At 42.2% G+C, this 19,691-nt stretch overlaps 1 long non-coding RNA gene across 1 annotated transcript; it reads left to right on the forward strand.

Annotated features, from left to right (window-relative positions):
• The first annotated feature begins 5,393 nt into the window (after window positions 1–5,393).
• Window positions 5,394–10,083, forward strand: LOC117201240 (uncharacterized). The gene is made up of 3 exons (XR_004483240.2): window positions 5,394–5,646; window positions 6,897–7,013; window positions 7,629–10,083. It is a non-coding gene; the product is annotated as an uncharacterized LOC117201240 (long non-coding RNA).
• Window positions 10,084–19,691: the final 9,608 nt, after the last annotated feature.

The raw sequence follows: 19,691 nt of genomic DNA on the forward strand, positions 1-19,691 counted from the left end.
CAGCCCTGCTTAGGTGGCAGGGCGGGCATCCCACTCTCCCTTTTATAGACAAAAACTGGGGAATAAGTCTTATTCCCCAGGCTTATAAGGGATAGAGTCAGAAAAGCCAGGCTTCCTTTTCCCTGACCTAGTGCTCACTCCATAAATACATTAAAACAAAACAAAACAAAAACCATGTAATCAAATTGGAAAGTTTAGTGAAAAATGTACTTGCAGACAAATCAGAGGACCTGTGCTCTCCCAAATCTTAACTCAGCAGTCAACAGGTGATGGGAGTCTCCTGGACCCATGGCCAGTAATCAGTTCTATGGTCTTAGACAAGTGACTTAACTTCTTTAGTCCCCCTCAGCCTCACCTGTCAAAATGATGAGGCTGAACTAGGTGGTCCCTGAAGTTCCTTCCAGATCTGGGGGCCTGTGAGTCTATGACGCACGACCAGGGTGGAATGACCACGACCAACGTGGCCTGGAGGCAAAAACTATTTGCTTAGATCATACCATTATGCAAGGGAGCACAGGGAAAAGTGTTATTTAAATTTACAGTCAGAATGGTGGTTGGACCATTGGGACCGCACTTGCAATTATCTAATGAATTTGGGCTGTACAGACAAATAGCTCATATAACTCACTGAAGAAGTTTACTGCGAGGGTAAAATGAGAGAGCAGATGCCCTTTCGAACAGGCAACACGCTGCTTTAAGAGCTAAAGAATTACATGTAGTTTTAATATGCGAAAACAGAATATCTATTTCAGCCCCTGATTTGTCGTATCTGTAATGCCACAACATTACAATGAAGACCCTTATTCTCTTTAACGCCTTTCTCTTGATGATGTTCAAGTGTCATGCAACATTTTCCACCACCTCTACAACAGGGGATGGAGAAGGTTCACAGATGAAGGTTCTGGATTACTTTCTCAGTTTAGGCACAACTATAATAACCGCTAACAGTTAGTTGAGCACTTAGTATATGCTAATCCTTACACTTAGCTCACTCCATCTAATCTCCACAATCCCGGGAAGTCAGCACCTTTGTTATAATGAGGTCACTGAAGCTGCAAACTGGAGAGTTTGAGTAACCTCCTCACCATCACACGGGCCAGCAAACTAAAACTGGAATTCGAACCCAGGGAGTTTGCCCCTGCAGCACATGCTTGTAAGTGGGGTAGGCACCTGGCTAGTGGCTCTGGGGAACACTGTCCACCAAGCCCCTGGGACAAGACAAGCACGTGGGCCCTGGTCTCAAGGAGCTTACAGGCTAGTGGGGAAAAAGACCGACTCAGGTCATTATAAGCAGAATGACTATGATGAAAGGGAAGCATGGGTGGGAGACTTGTGGTTTAACTGGCAGGGGGTGAGTGGGAGGGGAGCAGTGAGAGCAGAAAACAGAGCAAGCTGTGTGGGAGAAGACAAAGAAACCACCCCCCTCAACAGGCCCACAAAGTGATGGGCAGTGGGGAGCAGCAGGAAGACGCCCGCTAAAGGCTCCAGGCTACAGCAGCGCCACCTGGAGGGAAGGAGGTTAGTTCGCCTAGGGGCCCAGAGGGCATCACTTTGCCATCACTGAGGTCCCCACTGATGACCCAGAGTGTGCAGGAAAAGACCAAGTAATATTTAATGGGCACAATTTTAAAAGTCCTAGCACATTTTAGGAAAATAATTGTAGTTGGCATTTACTAAGTCACCACCAGGTGCCTGGCACAGTTCTAAGCACTAAACATGTGTTAAGAACCCTGAGTCCCAGGTACCATTAAAACCCTCAGGTGACACAGGAGAAACTGAAGCTCAGAGAAGTGTCTCAACAGAGTTTCCTGGCTGGTGACTGACAGAGCTGGGATTTGAACCCAGGCAGTCTGACCCACAGCCTTCCCTGTTAACTAACCAATTTGTGTAAAGTTTTCATTCAGCAAGGATGCCTATATGCCCCAGAGAGTGAATATCCTTTAGTTATCATTTCTGGATAACTAAGCAATTCATTTATTAATACTCTGAGTTTATGATTTCGAAACCCCATTTACAAAACCATCAGGTCACACACGGATGAAATTGTTTCCGACTTCATCAAACGCATACATGTTCTCAGACACCAGTAAAGTCACTCCAACTTTCACCACTGCAGTTTAGACAGATTTAAAGGAAGCAATCTTATAGTAATATTAGGAATACGTTGGTGTAGAAGCAATAATACCATATTATTGCTGAAAAGAAGTGAAATATCTATTTCCTGTGAAACACAGATCCTTTAATATATCCTCAGTTTGTAAATCTGTGGTTGAAGAATAGTGAAATACAACACCAACTACCACATTAAAACAAAACCATAATGACCGACGTTTGATTCCTAGAAGAAAGTGGTGCTGTTATCAGTCAGAAATGATAAATAATGCAAAGAAAAAGCTTTGAGATTCTAACCCTTCCAGTCACAGGCTCAGATCTGAAGCAGTAAAACGGGCCCCCCGGTTCGCCCCACCGAGCTGTGGGATAATGAGTCTGGCTTGCAGCCACAGCTGTGGGTTACCCCAGTCCCCAAACCCACAAGTCACCACCACAGCTTTTCTCCTGCCTCAAGGCAACCCTCAATTTCAGAAGGGCACAGAATCAAACAGAAAGCAATTAGTGTGGCAGAACCTTGAAAAGAAACCAATAGTCAGGATCTAGAGTTTTTACAGAAAGCCAGGATTTCCTTATTTGCAGAGAGAAACAACAAGAACAATTAAAAGTTTCAAATCATGTACAATTACTTTCAAGTCGAGTTTGGTGAAACATAAATAAATTTCATATCAGAGCTTCAGCCCAAGTCCGGGGCTGTTTGTTTGTTTTAGGGAACACTGCTTTCATCTTTGTGGAGGATGTCATAAAAGCACATTTCAAAAAATTACCATTGGCACCCAGTTCCCTATTTGATTACATGTTGGCACACAGCCCTGCCAGGAATATAGAGCCCCTATCTTGGTCCCTCTGATTGGAAGATAATCAGAAGTACTACCTACCTCTCACCACTCCCGCCCACTACGCTGCAATAATCATAAATTGTGGAAGCTGCAAGAAATAACTGAAATTATTTAAGAAAGTCGGTACTTTCCATTTTACTTTACCTCAGGCAAATTCATCAGCCCCCCCCCCCCCCCCGCCACGGCTTGAAGCGACACTAAGAGCTCTACTGAGTCAGAAGCACCAGATACCAATTACAAGCTGAGAACTAAGTGCCGTAATTAACGAGACATACACTTTAATCTAAAACAAGTCAAAAATGTTGCTGGATAAAGAAAAAAGTAAAGTAAAACTCCATAATTATAATAAATTGGTGTACAGTGGGTAGATTTCTCCACCTATCAAACAACAAAGATGATTATGTCTTTGGGAGACTAGTCAAGTGTTTTACAATGAACATTTAACTCTGATAAAGATCTCACTTTAACAAATATACAAGTCAATTTTACACTTGAACCTCAGAGGTTTATGCATATCAGTGGTGCCCATCCCATACCAATTTCAAATGGACTCTTACAAGATTATCTATCCTTTTCATAATCACCATTTGGATTAAATGTCTTATGCATATTTTTTCTGACATACAGCTTCCTGGTTCCCTTTGTTCCTTGCAGATGAGTTGATGGCTAAATGCATTTGACTTTTCTTATATGCTCTTTTGTGCTTTCCCTGGAAAGCTTTTAATTTCAACAAATTTCTTTCTGGAAATCAATCCTATATGCATTGACTCTTCATCGAGGGCAATACTTATTTTCCTCTTTAGCAGACTTCTAGAATATGTGTAGAAAATATTGTCACACTCACATCCTTGAGGGTTTGTTTTTCTTTGTCTTAGTAAGACTGGTGAGTACATCTGGGGGAAGACGAGAAGGAAGACGAGACAGAGAGAGAGGGAAAAAAAAATAGAACCGTTCTCTGATCATTTTAAGAGCTTCTGCCTGCATCAGGACAATATGAAAAGAGGAAAAGAGACCGATAGGCGAAGGGCTTTGTGATCATAAAATGAATGTGTCAAGGTTAAAGTATTCCTCTAATCCCAGGCTGCAGGAGGAAAGCTACTGCTAATAAAGTCCTTCCATGCAGTTTTATTCACCAGCTTCCTCTTGACAAATGGAAACAGGAGTGCAGTCTGGAGGCCAATTACAAATCACTCTTCTGATTCCTTTAATCCCTATGTTTCCATTTTTGATCAAAATAATTTATTTTTAGACAGTGAAAGGAAAGAACTTATAAATAGTCTAAATCTTCAGCTTGATAGAAAGGTCTTAGCTAGAGTTGTTTCTCCCCCTCAACGTTTTAAGCTTCTTGCTGACCCCTTCCACAGCTGCCTCGTAATGCTGGGAAGTATAGTCAAGGCAGTGATGTGAGCACAGTAATGCCTGCATTTTCCATGTGACTGACGAGGTCACCAAATGACCCCAGACCCCAAAGCAAGACCTTGCTCTTCAACCATGAACAAAATTGGACGAAACCATCTATTACTGTTACTATCTCCAGGGATGATGGTGACAATAACTAAAATCTACTCAGTATTTGTGTGCCAGGCACTGTGCCAAACACATTTACTCACTCTCAGAGAGCCCTATAGGGTAAGTACTATGCAGTATTTTCAGGGAGAACTAGCTTGAAGCTAACTAGCTGAAGGCCATACAGCCAGAACATGGTGGAGCACAACCTTGAGATCCTGGGCAATGCGTTGCAAGGCCTAAGATTTCCAGAGCTGACTTCATATCTTTGAGCCTCTCAGGGTCCCAAAGTCCTCACCATGATATCCCCCTGCTCTCATTAGATACGCCTACCCCCGACCTAGTAGGAAAGGCTCTGCACCTGGTTAGTTTCCCTGGGAGATGCACCAGCCACACCCCACCTGGTCTTCAACCCAACGGGATTTAGCACCCTGCCAGCTTACGAAATTAGTCAAACAAGCCGATCACATCCTCCTGGGGGAATCAGGGGGCACCACACCCTCTTGTTATTACAAAGCCTCCATCCCACAGCCCCTTCTTGTTCACTCTGGTCCAAAATGCAACTCCCACGTGGCTCTGTATGGCATTCGGTGTCTTCCTGCCCCAGGCTGGGAGTATATGTGGCTAAGGAACTGTTGTCAATTTCATCTGTCCAATGCTGGGTGTCATGTGTTCCACCATCTCCTACTATTTAGCACAGAGGATCCCTCTTTCACCAACAGTGAACAGGAGGTGGTCAGAACAGGCAAGTGACTTGAATCCCTGAGACCTTAATCGGTGTGTGTACTGTCCCTTTGAACTCAGTTGGAAAGAAGGACGGCCTCTGAACAGGGAGGTTCTCTGACAGCAAGCTCAACCTCTCTTTCCCCAGCTGGGCTCTCTCCTTCGCCCCTACCCTGCTGCCGGGGTGGTGCTGCCTGGGGACAGAGTCAGCATCCATGAGGCGAGGAGGCCCTCAGGAGAGCTGGCGGATGGCTGATCCGTCCCGATGGGATGAGAGCTGGGGCTACGGAATGGAAGCCAAAGGCTCTGAACCAACTGTACCGTGGGGCCAGACGCTGTTTTCAAATAAACAAGGTCCTTTCTCTCGGGCAGATCTATCGCCATGCTGAGGGATCCACAGTGAGTGACACCCTCCCTTGCTCTTATCAGGAGAAAGAAACCACCACAATATAGAGAATGATTCTCACAGGTGAGCCTCAGGTTTTCACCCATGTGGGTGACTTTAGGACCTAACAGCTGAGTTGAATCCCTGGTATGTCCCAGACTGTGTGGCTGTGATCAAAGCCAAGACTGGGAGAGTTACGTGGTGAAGAGAACATGACCCAGGTTCAAGTCTCGGCCTGAGCATTCAGTAGCTAAGCGAACTGCCGGTTACTTAATGTCTCTGAGCCTCAGTTACTTCATCTGTAAAGTAGATGAGGGACCTTACAAGGCTGCTATGAAGATGAAGTAGGGAAATGAAGGTCAGGGACCCAGCACAGAGTGCGGCTACAACAAGGGGAGGAGTCAGGAGATCCCCTCACTCCTTTTTCGGCTCCTTTCCAAATTCTACCTAAGACTGTCATTGGCTGAGTGGACACTAGACAGCAATGTTAATACGTGGGAGTGAGCGAGCTCTAGGATTCAGATGGGTTCAGCCTGGAAGGGCAACTTCTCTCCCTCTCATAAGTTTTGGCCAATGTCTATGTCACAATACTTCTTTTTCTAAAATTAAACTTAGAGCTAGAGGAGTTGTTTTGTTTTGTGATGATGTGTTTTTGCTGGTTGCTATTTTATTTGTATTTAACAGGTTCTGTTTGTTTTTGTTAGTTTGAAAGAGGGATTATTTGTCTTCAGTAGGAGGCTGTCTTTGGGTTGAAAGGCAGCCCCAACTTTCTGAAGGTCTCAGAGAAGCATATTGATGGGTCATTGGCATATCTTACCATGTTGTGCCACCTTCTTAAAAATGGTGTGACCTTGAGCCCAACACCATTTTCTTAGCCCTCACTTTGCTCAATTATTGGGTTAGATATGCTGTACGTTCAATACCAGCTCCCTATTGATAGTATTAATTGTCTCAGATGTCTAAGGAATGCTTCTCTACTGTGTTACAATGTGGATTTAGTGTTTGATTTCTAAGTATTGGGGTTTCTGATTGTGAACTTTTTGCCTTCAGTAACTTGGTTTCCACAGGCAAAAGTTCCCCCACTCGCTCCCATTCCCCACTTCCACAGGGTATTCAACCCGCCTCACTAAATTCAAACTGACAGTACATTTACTTAATCTTTCATCTTGCCCAGATTCTTGATGAAGGTTGGAATTCCTTTGGAAGGACATTCCAGTTGGCTGCTGTCTCTTGATAGCATTAGGGAAGTTCTAAGTGTTTGGAGACCATCCAAAGTTTCATGGTGGTAGCAAGACTCACACAACCTTTCTCCCTGCTACTTTGGAATAACATAGGCACTACCGGTGACTCACCCCAGCAGCTCTGGAGGAGCCAAGTAAGTCTATGCAGCCAAATCAGGATCAGGCCATTGCCTCAGAACAGGGTATGCCTTAACGAGAAGAGCAGTTGAGGTGAGTACCTCCGAAACAACCCCTAGACGAAAAGCATGGTCTCTGGCTTCCCTCTATCGTTTCTCTGAGTATTTCTCTTGGCATCACCGGGGGGAATTGGGACTGGTTTCTTTAAATAGAATACTCCCTGGAGTTCTGAACTCTCCCCCCACCCCCTTCTCTCTTGCAGACACGTCCTTTCCACATCACAGCCACTGAACTAGAACATATCATCAGTTCAGGTGTACAGACTGTTTATACCACAAGTTAAGAGAATCTCAAAGTCCAGGTGACACAGAGATTAGGTGAGTTACAAGCACAAAGCCTCACATTACTCAATTAGCTTGGCACAAGTTTAAAGCATTTGGTTCCACTCAACAAACATTAAACAGCCCCTCACTGTTTCCCTCTCCCAATTGTCCCTCCCCCCATCTCAAACTCTAGTCCTTTGTATTCATTATCCTGTCCTTATTCTTGCTGAGGTGTTTAGTCTTTCATCCAAGGTTATATTTTGTTTCCTGGAAAAACAAGGGTATGTTCTGTGCGGTCAACACATCAGTCCACGTCAGAGCACTCGCTTCTCTTCTTCTGGAAGACCTCATGGACCCTGACTCTCCCTTCTGAAATTGCTCACAGCTCTCTCATTTGTTGGAACAAATCTGGTTATGGAACCAAATTCATTTGCCCGACACACAGCGAGCCAAATGCTGAGATGCGGAGGTTCACAGCAGAGAGAGGGTTTGCTCACGAGGCAGTCGAGCAAGTCTCAGATCTGCCTCCTCAAAGGTGAGGGCTTGGGATATTTATGGGATACAGAAGCACAGTGGTCTGAGCCTTAGGGAAAGGGGACTGGCGGGAAGAAAAAGGTGAAGTCATTAGTGCTCTGTGCAGGTGTATCTGAGTCACATGTTTCCTCACGGGACACGTGTTCAGAAAGTGGCAGCATTAGCATGATCTGAGGGTGGAGTTTTAGCCCTCTGACATCAAAACGTCATCATTGGACATTTTCACAGGCCCAGTTGCAGGGTCAGTGGTCCTAACCAGTCTTAGCCGGCTGGAACTTGAGCTGGACAAGAGCGGACTCCAAGTTCCTGAAAAACAACTTAAGCAATGGTTACTAAAGTGACCCATACGTCAGAGGTGTTATGTATAGGGGGTAGTTAAAGGAGTCTTGTGACATATTGTCTAAGCTACGTGAAGCTTGGAGGGTATGCAATTTGCAGGAACAATTAACTTGAGCCTAGTCAGTGAAGGCTGGCCACAGGATATTATTTATTAAACAAGTTATAGTTTAAGGGATCTAACTGATGACTACCCTCGGTTTCAGGATTCAAAAAAGCCTCTCTATCTCTGCTGAGCTAAGACTCAGTCTTGATTATCCTGGATCTTCCCAACCCACTCTGTTAACTCTTTTTCTTATTTCATGGTCCTATGAAAAGCCCCCAGTTTCCACCCTTATCCCCTGCATTAGCAGGTAACCCTCTAGTTCCAGGTACATGAGTTATTGAATACCTTCCACGGCCCCAGCCTGCCCTGACGTGTCCTAACAAGGCTGTGTATCTCACAGCCTTTACAGACTTAGACCTCCACACATCCCAGCTTCCCGCCAATCTGGGTCCCCTGAAGACTTCTGAAGAAGTAAGAATGAAGAGTTTTACTACAGAATACAGAGGAGAGGAACATGAAAATATCTAATTCTAACAAAATTTAAAGAGCAAGCAAATGATCCATCCATTCATTTATTCACTCCTTCACTTATTCATTCTGCTCTATGTCATATCCATGCCAGGCCCTGAGAGAGCAAAGGTGCCCAGGAACTCAATTCCAGTAAGGGAGACAGACAGACTTTGGGTTCAACCATGTGGTAAGTGCCCCTGTAGAGGGAGGAGCACCATGTTCCCAGTAGGGAGAAGAAGGAATTCTGTCTAAAAAGGTACATTTAAGGAGATCTCTTTTTAGAAAGCAGGAAAAACATAGGCATGTTATAAGTGTATGATGCGAAAGGGAGGGGTGAAATTATACATACAATCTTTTTATTCTTCTCAAAAATTTTCCTACATGTCCACATGCATTACTTTGTAATTAAGAAAAAAAGCATTGTTTAGAAATTAAGATTAAGGTCAACCCTTAATCACCATTAATGCCATGGGGAGAGGCTGGGTCTTGGTTTCCTGCTCTATTATGTCTTTACATTCCTCAATAGTCATTCATTTATTTATCCTTTCCTTTATCACCCATTTTCTGTCATTTCCTTTCATGTCTATGGCTAATTTGGTTAATATTTGCTGAGTATTCATGTGTTCTCTACTTCCCAGATTCTCTCAGAGTTGGACTGGGGCAAGATGACTGTGAATAGAAATAACATGTCATGTCCGAAGTGAGTCACTTAAAAGCCAGAGTGCCTTCCCCTTCTCTTTCTTACCCAGCAGACTTGGAAGCCATGTGTACAGAGAACATACCATGAAGTGACAAGAACCTGGATTCCTGGGTTTCTGGGAAAAGAAGAGTCACCTCCAACTGACTTTGGACTAGGTGTATGGGAGAAACAAGCTTTCACTCTGTGGAGCCCTGTGACTTGGGGATTCAGTTGTTACCACAGCATTTTCTAGCCTAACCTGACTAATTTGAATGAGTCTATCTCCACTGCCTTCAGAATATAAAGTATATTTCTGTAAAAATTTTGTAAGGCTAATATCTTAATAAGATATAAAATTCTTCTTTCACCCTTTCCTTCTTACTGCATTTGGTTTGCTCCTTTTCTATTTAAATGGGTTTGAGTTTGTTGTTCTCATCAAGTCAATCAGTCAACCAAGATGCAGATGTTAATTTACTTGTGCAAAATGTGCCCACAAATACATGTACCCCACCCTGAACTGCTGCCCCAAGTAAAACCTAACAAAGATCTTTTAGGTCAATTCCCTCTGTCCACATGAACCCGGGGTCCTTGTATGCTGTGGAGTACCCCATTCCTCAGCCCCACCCAAGTGAGAAGTCTCCTGGGTGAAGACTATAGAACGCAGTTCAGCCCCAGGATACACTCCTGCAAGGAGGATTGCCCAAGTATGACAGATCAGAGATGGTAGGTGACAAGATTTTGCACTCATGCCTATTCCCTGCCTGCTCCTGCCCCATCCTGTTCCTTACACCAGCATGGCACTGAAATTCCCTTAAGCTAATTGAAATGCCATTAAGAATCTCTATTGGGGGCTTCCCTGGTGGCGCAGTGGTTAAGAATCCGCCTGTCAGTGCAGGGGACACGGGCTCGAGCCCTGGTCTGGGAAGATCCCACATGCCGTGGAACAACTAAGCCCATGCGTCACAACTACTGAGCCTGTGCTCTAGAGCCTGCAAGCCACAACTACTGAAGCCTGTGTGCCACAACTATTGAAGCCCACGTGCCTAGAGCCCGTGCTCCACAACATGAGAAGCCACTGCAATGAGAAGTCTGCATACCGCAACAAAGAATAGCCCCCGCTCACCGCAACTAGAGAAAAGCCCGCGCGCAGCAATGGACACCCAATGCAGCCAAAAATAAATAAATAAATAAATTTATTAAAAAAAAAAAAAGAATCTCTATTGGTATTGATCTCAATGCTGCATAGTTTCTCTATGGATATTATTCATCCACATTTTTCAAATGTATGAGTGCGTATAGGTATGTATGTATATATGTAAATACTTTTTACAATAAGTTTCTTTGTCATCAAAGAATAAATTAAGTCATCTCATTGACCTTGCTAAATAATTTGCTGCAATGTACAGGATTTTACCAGATAATACCTACCCCCTTATGACATCAGGACTTACCCTCTGAGTTTATATTATATAAATGCTTAATTGCCTTTGAGCAGTCATAATAAATCATATCATATAATTAAATACTTATCACTGTTCAATAAAGGAGTCATATTTTCCATTTTACCTGCTCTTGCTCAGTTTCCAGCATGATCTAGTGCTTAAAACTCAAGGGGAGGGGGGGCGGAGGGATAAACTGGGAGATTGGGATTGACATGTACACACTACTATATACAAAATAGATAACTAATAAGGACCTACTGTAGAGCACAGGGAACTCTACTCAATACTCTGTAATGGCCTATATGGGAAAAGAATCTAAAAAAGAGTGGAAATATGTATTTCTTTAACTGATTCCCTTTGCTGTACAGCAGAAACTAACACAACATTGTAAATCAACTCTACTCCAGTAAAAATTAATTTAAAAAAAACTCAAGGGGAAAGTAATTCATGACTATAAACGTATGACAAACTATTCATGAGCTACTCCTTGAAGATATTTTCCTCCAATCAAAAGTTATTTAAATCAAGGGAAAACCCTTTGACAAACTCTTCCCTCATATATTTAACTTCTGTCACAGGGCTTTCTCATCTTGTTCTCTTTTGGCCATTAAGTTTTCCTCTAGTTTTTCCTTTAAAGCACGTTAGTTTCTATAGAAACAAGAATGTCAGTAATTTGAGAAAAGCTTAGAAATGTCCAGACAAAATGTAGTATACAGTAAATTCCTACAATGTTTTGAAATGTAGCTCCTGGTTTAGTTTGGTTAATCAAAGGGTATCTAGAAGGTCATTGTCACTACATCTCTGATATACCTTTATTTGACAGACTACACACTCACATTTGAGCCTATCCCTAACTTATTTTATATGATCCTGATGACATATTTCCTGAGACCTAAACTCTTCCTTAAATTTTGATGCATTGCTTATTTTGGAAAAGTGGCAGCTGAATTAAAGGAATTGTTTACTCCTACAGCAAAATGCAACTGTTGGTATCCTGGCCTCATCTGTGTTTGTTTTATTAGCCTCAAAATATTTTTTAAAAGATTCACTGAGATTAGCTCTAAGGAGCCTCAAATCAGAGCCTGTCAGAGGTGAGCGACAAGAATACAGAAGAGAGAATGCGGAGATGTCTTGACCAACTCTCTCTCTCTATGGCTTTTGAACAAATGAAAGTGATACCTCCCATCCAATCTCTAGTGGAATGAGAGTTCTCTGAAGCTCAGATCTAGGATGTCTCTGGGTCCTAAGTAAACTCCCTTAGCTGATCTGATGCAGAAGACCCTGTGTTATTCTAAATGATAATTTATGTGCAGTCTGCCTTTATTGCTATTTGCTAAGCAAGGTTATAATTTATTCATTCATTTGTCAAATAGTTACCAAGTGTTTACTATGTATCAGGAACTGTTCTAGGTGTTGGGAATATAGCAATGATTAAAAGAGATTAAAATCGCTGACCCCAGGACTTCCCTGGTGGTCCGGTGGTTAAGAATCCGCCTTCCAATACAGGCGATGAGGGTTCGATCCCTGGTCGGGGAACTAAGATCCCACATGCCGCGGGATAACTAAGCCTGTGAGCCACAACTACTGAGCCCATGCACCACAACTAGAGAGAAGCCCACGTGCCACAACGAAGAGGCCATGCACCTCTTTGTTGATCTTCACATGAAGATCCCAACACAGCCAAAAATAAAAACAAATAAATAAATATTTTTAAAATATAAAAAATAAAATAAAATCCCCAACCCCATAGAGCTTACAATACTGCATATATATTCCTGGAGAAAATAAGTAAAATAAAATATATGTTATGTATATGGTGGTACTTGCTATGGATGAAAATTAAGAAGGGAAGGTGTTAGAGAATGTTGCAAGGGAGGTTGTAACTTTAGATAGAATGGTTAGGGTACTTACCTTTACTATGTAACATCCTTCAGGGTTAAAAGGTTACCAGGGTTTGTATCCAGAAGAACCTCTATATACATATTCAATTGTGTTTCACCAAATCTACTACCAAAATATTTCATATAAATTGATGGCTTTCTCTAGTTTTGATTTTTCTAATTTTTCTATTTTTAATTCTTGTTGAAGTATAGATAAAACAAAGATATTTTCAGTCTTTATAAAAAGTTTCTATATGGTATAGCTGATGAATCATTCACTCATTGTACAAACTTATTGAGTACCTACTATGTGGCAGACATCATTACAATATATTGATGAGGATACTTTCAGTTGCATATAAAAATAAACGTGAGTCAAAATAGCTTAAAAATAAAAGAGATGTTTTGGCTCATGTAACTGAAATGTGCAGAGATGGAGCTAGTTTTTGGCTGGGTTTGATCCGGTAGCTCAGTGATGTCAGAAAAGGAACCTATTCTCTTGCCATCTATTTCTCTGCTCTGTTTTCTGTTGTTTCTGCATCATCCTGTACTGGTCCAATGATGGCTGCCAGCTGCTCCCAGAGAGAGTTTCATTGCCCCATAATTCCCAGCAAAATGTCGAGAATCATTGTGATTGGGCCAGCTTGGGTCACGTGTTCACTTTTGAGCCAATACTGTGACCAGCAGAAGAAATACAGTGACTGGAAATAAATACAGCCCAGGTCATGTGTGTCACCCCTGGAACCACAGTTGTAGTTAGCCTCTCTGGAGCCACATGCTCTACAAATGGAAAATGGATCTTATTGAGAAGGAAGAATTTGGGAATAAATGCCAAGAATATAGTGTTCATTACATCTGAATTCAGGATTTAAAGATGAATGAAATTGGCATCATTCCTGCCTTCAAATAATTTTTTTCTAATTGTTCCTAAATTTTTCCAAACCATTTATTCATGTGGCTCTTTTCCTTCTTCTTATTCATTTTTTTTGTTTTGTTTGTTTTTTGCAGTACACGGGCCTCTCACTGTTGTGGCCTCTCTCATTGCGGAGCACAGGCTCCGGACGTGCAGGCTCAGCGGCCATGGCTCACAGGCCTAGCCGCTCCGCGGCATGTGGGATCTTCCCGGACCGGGCCACGAACCCATGTCCCCTGCATCAGCAGGCGGACTCTCAACCACTGAGCCACCAGGGAAGCCCTTCTTATTCATTTTTGAACCCAATAGAAATATAGTTTGAGATGGGTAATAAATATTTAATAAATACATAAATAAGAGAATATTCATGTGGTGTGTCTTCCTGTCCAGAATCTAAGATATATATTCAGCTAGCTCCATGTGACCTGGTTCTCTGAAGCCTATGCTATGTGGCTCTAGGAAAGCAATGGATCATCATCAGGGAAATACAAATCAAAACCACAGCATGATTGTCACCTCAAGCCCAATAGAATGGCTATTATCAAAAAGATGAGACATAACAAGTGTTGGCTAGGATGCGGAAAAAAGGGAATCCCTGTGCACTGTTGGTGGGCATGTAAACTGGTATAGCCACTGTGGAAAACAGTATGGAGGTTCCTCAAAAAATTAAAAATAGAGGGATTTCCCTGGTGGCACAGTGGTTAAGAATCCATCTGCCAATGCAGGCGACATGGGTTTGAGCCCTGGTCCAGGAAGATCCCACATGCACCAGAGCAACGAAGCCCGTGTGTCACAACTACTGAGCCTGTGCTCTACAGCGCGCGAGCCACAACTACTGAGTCCACATGCCACAACTACTGAAGCCCACAAGCGTAGAGCCTGTGCTCCACAACAAGAGAAGCCACCACAATGAGAAACCTGTGCACTGCAACGAACACTAACCCCCGCTCACTGCAACTAGAGAAAGCCCATGCAGCAATGAACAACCAACACAGCCAAAAATTATTTATTTATTTATTTATTTATTTATTTTTGCGTTACGCGGGCCTCTCACTGTTGTGGACTCTCCCGTTGCGGAGCACAGGCTCCGGACGCGCAGGCTCAGCGGCCATGGCTCACGGGCCCAGCCGCTCCACGGCATGTGGGATCTTCCCGGACCGGGACATAAACCCATATCCCCTGCATCGGCAGGTGGACTCTCAACCACTGCGCCACCAGGGAAGCCCTAAATTTATTTTTAAAAATTAAAAATAGAGCTACCATATAATCCAGCAATTTCATTTTTGGGTATTTATTCAACTAAAACTAAAACACTAATTTAAAAAGGTATACGTATCCCCATGTTCATTGTAACATTATTTACAATAGCCAACAACATAAGTGTCCATTAACAGATGAACGGGTAAATGTATGTATACAATTCATGTATACACACACGCACTTTGCACACATACACACCACATACAATGGAATATTATTCAGCCATAAAAGAATGAAACCTTGCCATTTGTGATAACGTAAGTGGACCTCAAGGGCATTGTGCTACGTGAAATAAGTCAGAGAAAGCAAATACTGTATGATGTCACTTACATGCGGAACCTAACACAAAACAAAAAATAATCAAGTTCATAGATACAGAGAAGAGATTGGTAGTTGCCAGAGGTAGGAGGGGTAGGGTGGGAAAAATAGGTGAAGGGGGTCAAAAGGTAAAACTTCTAGTTATAAAATAAATAAGTCCTGGAAATGTAATGTACAGAATAGGGACTATAGTTAATAATACTGTATTGCATATTTGAAAATTGCTAGGAGAGTAGATCTTAAAATTCTCGTCACAAAACAACAAGGACCTCCTGTATAGCACATATTCAATATCTTGTAATAACCTATAATGGAAAAGAATCTGAAAAAGAATAGATAAATATATATATAATATATATGTGTGTGTATAACTGAATAACTTTGCTGTACACCTGAAACATTGTAAATCAACTATATTTCAATTTTTAAAAAGTTCTCATCACAAGGAAACAAAGTTTGTAACTGTGTAAGGGGACAGATGTTAACTAGACTTATTACAGTGATCATTTCCCAATGTGTACAAATATCAAATCATTATGTTGTATACCGGAGACGAATATAATATATGTCAATTACAGCTCAATTTAAAAAATTAATTAATTAATCCCCCTCCCCCCCAAAAAAAGCAATGCCCTTAAGATACCACCTCTTCCTATCTTGGACTAGAGAAGCAAGACCCTTCTCTGGCTGGGAACATTCAACTGGGAGTTGACTCTAGAAACTACATAGGAGATTCTACTGGAGTCCTTAACACTTTTTTAGCAAAACAGGAATTGGGGCTGGCTCACGAACCACAGCAGACCAGGAACAACTGAGGATTCTCTGTTTTGTATAGCCTTAAGTTAGCTGCATTGGCCTAGCAGAGAAAAGCCTGATCCCCTGGGGTTGTGGTACAAAAAGAACTAGGAAAACTCAGAAGGGTGATGGAAACTGGGGAGTGGTGACAGGCCAGCCAACAATCACATGCAATCACTTGAGGCAGAAGAGATGGAGAAATTGCACGAAATGGCTGCCAACGGTGAAATTGTGGATATCAGGCAGAATCCTAGGGAGAATCCCAGGACAGTATGGGGGGCTGTGTCTGTGACATCCTCCCATTGCCAAGTGCAATGACGTTGCCTTCAGTGGCCACACAGCAAATGTAGAGGGAATAACCTAGGTTAATCAAACTATTAGTTTTATTGTTATGGAGGGAATGGACCTCAAAACCCACAACTGGTTGCTCAACGTAAAAAAAAAAACCCTTATCTCCTGCCACTCCATAAATAATCACCACCCATGTGAAACTAAACAGGAAATGAAAAAGCTTGGTTCATCCCTGGAGAGACGCCACGGATGGGCAGTGTCAGAGCTGCCGTTGCAGCATGGATCAATGACTCGTGGCCAGGTGCTCTGGTTGGTTACCATGCCCTCGGGGACAGAAAATAAGGTACAGTACCTGACTATGAACTGCCTTTTAGCACTTCACAAGCTGAATGGAATCCATGTGGGAGGTAAACTGTTGTCTCTGAGCAGCTTTCAGCACCCTATCTGATGTCTGCTTTAGTTTCGTATCATGTTTTCCAAGCTGAACGCTGTTTTAGTGTGGATTTGGTGGGAATCTGTTCCCACAAAATCATGGGCCAATTTTTCCTCCTACAGGTACATTCTTTGACTTTGATCTATCAATGAATATAGTTGTCTTGTGTGAAACACTATTTCCATTTGACACGTTCTGCTTCCTTCCTAGCTCCCTTTCAAATAATAACAGCAGTGACCAGGTATTTAGTGTTTTCTATGTGTCAGATCGTGTCCTAAACGCTTTACATGGACTATCTTGTTTTCTTCTTACTAAAGCTCGACTACCCAAGAGCTATGATTCTCATTTTTCAAATGAGGGAACTAAGTTTGAGAGTTTAAGTGACTTGCCCAATGTCATGTCACTAAGAAATATTTACCTTGAGATCTTTGTAACTTAAAATCTACAAATTTGGGAGAGTGGAGTACTTCCTAAAAGGCTGCCTGCATAGAATCACTGTTTCTTTTACTCCTAACACCTGGAGTTTGCTTTTTTCCCTGAGGCAAGTGGCAGCTGTGTTGACTCGCCCCCACCTGCCATTCCATCACTTATTTGTGTTATCAATACCCCCAAATTGCCCCATCTGGACTCTCGGCCCTCTTGATCGCTACTCTGTTTGGAATCAGTCAGTATAATACTTGGCTGATGACTTTGACCGAGATCTTTGAGCGCCTTTGCTAATTCAGCTCTTGCCAGAGTATTCTAACTGCCCACCCGTGGAATTCTTGGCTCCTAGAAATAATTTAGAATGTCTAGAAAGTGCACGTTCCACATGGATAGTGCCACAGGTTGCATTAAAGACCCTCATCCGTGGAACATTCACATCCATGAACTTTGTTCAAGCTCTCCTTCACTCTTTATGTACTCAGGGGTAGTAGCCACTGAGACGAGGCTATGCCCCCCTTCTTATCATCCAAGCATGTTTAATGTCACATTTATAATGATAAATGAACATCGATAAGACTACACATTTCCATGAAATTTTAGGAGCTAAGTTATTGTGTGGAGTCAGGAGAATATAGTCACAATATGCAGTTAAGTGAAATAAAGTAAGACAGAACAGTAAGTAAAGTAAGTTCCCATTTTAAAAAATGTGTTTATTTACATGTGTGAATAGGGAAAAAAATAACTGGAAGCATTTGGAATACTGACTTGTATGTGCCTCTCTCCATGGTTTTTCTAGAGTATCGTGTTCATATTGTTTTCTTTTAAGCGTTGCATTTACAATCTGGGACAAAAACTGGCCTCTAAGTTTATCATTTAGAACTAGTAGTGCTCCAGCTTTGGGATATTATCTTTAAAAAGTATAGTTTGTTGCAGTTGAGTTCTACTCTTTCTTGTTTGTTTTTTTGTTGGTGTGATCAATGTTTTTAGATGTTTTGTATTTCTAAGAAACTCTTTCAATCCTGAAGAGTAAAACACACACACACCCCCAAAATAAACCAAGAGCTTCTTTCAATGTGCTGGAACTGTTCTTGAAACAGATTAATGCTCTAGAAGATGAGTAAGGAATTTGGCTTCTGGCCACATGACTGATTGGGAGATCCACGATACTCTCCTGCTACAGACCACATGGGTCCAGAAATAGACAGACCTGGAGCAACCAGGAGCGGTGGAATACCGGTAGGGCTGGGGAAAAGGATGATGGGTCTATGTTTTGCTATGTTTTGAATGTTAGAAGTGTACGTAGGTTTTAATGGTCAGATCACATACACAGAGGATAAAATGATTTTGATTTCTTCACATTGAGTACCAGACCAACAAGTAACAAAGCTCCGAAAAGGTTTCTTGTAAAGAGTTTCAGCATTGAAATCTTTTAGAAATGCTATATATGAAATGAATGTATACATTCTAATTTACTTTTAATTTCATAATGGCACATTATTAGTCTATTCAACAAATATTTTTTGAATACATACCAAGTGCCAGGCTCTCTGCAAAGCAGTGAACAAAATAGACAAGGTCCCTACACTCACAGGCTTATAGTTTAGACCTGTGCTCATCAATAAATATGGTAGTTACTGGGCATGTGTGGCTACTGATCACTTTAATATGTGGCTAATCCAAATTGAAATGTCCTATAAAATGCATAGTGTATAGGGCTTCCCTGGTGGCGCAGTGGTTGGGAGTCCGCCTGCCGAGACAGGGGACGTGGGTTCGTGCCCCGGTTCGGGAGGATCCCACATGCCGCGGAGCAGCTGGGCCCGTGAGCCATGGCCGCTGAGCCTACGTGTCCGGAGCCTGTGCTCCGCAGTGGGAGAGGCCACAACAGTGAGAGGCCCGCGTATCACACGAAAAAAAACAAAAAACAAAAAAAAAATGCATACTGTATAAATGTATAAAATGCATACTGGATTTTAAACAATTGATATGGAAAAAAGTTATATATCTCAACTTTTTATATTGACTACATGTTGAAATGATAATAGTTTGGGTATATTGGGGGAAAGAAAATATATTAAAATTCACTTCATCTGTTTCTCTTTACTTTTTTAATGTGGTGACTAGAAAAATTTTAATTACATATTCAACTTATGTTATATTTCCGTTGGACAACGCTGGTCTAGACCAAGGGTTCTCAAAACTCCCTGTGCTCATAATTATATGAGAAGCTTTAAAAATACAGATCCCCAGACTCCAACCCCTAGAGATTCTTATTCTGTCTGGGCTGGGGCTCTAGTGCTGGCATTTCTTTTTAAAGCTCCAAGTGAGACAATGTGCAGCTGTTCCAGGGGCTGAAAGAGACACAGAGTCTACCGAGCCTCTGCCCCAGCCATCTGGGAGATAACCACCTTGCCACTCTCTGATGACCATCCTCCCTGTTTGTGGTAGTTTTAAAATATGTCCATAAATTGATACCTCTTTCTTCAAGAGGTGGAGCTTACTTTCCCTCTTCTGTGTGAACAGGACTTAAGGACCGGCTGCTAACAAATGTGGCCAAAGTGACGATCTGTGACTTGAAATTAGGTCGT

Source organism: Orcinus orca, chromosome 4 (assembly GCF_937001465.1).
Source record: "Orcinus orca chromosome 4, mOrcOrc1.1, whole genome shotgun sequence".
Classification (NCBI taxonomy): Eukaryota; Metazoa; Chordata; class Mammalia; order Artiodactyla; family Delphinidae; genus Orcinus; species Orcinus orca.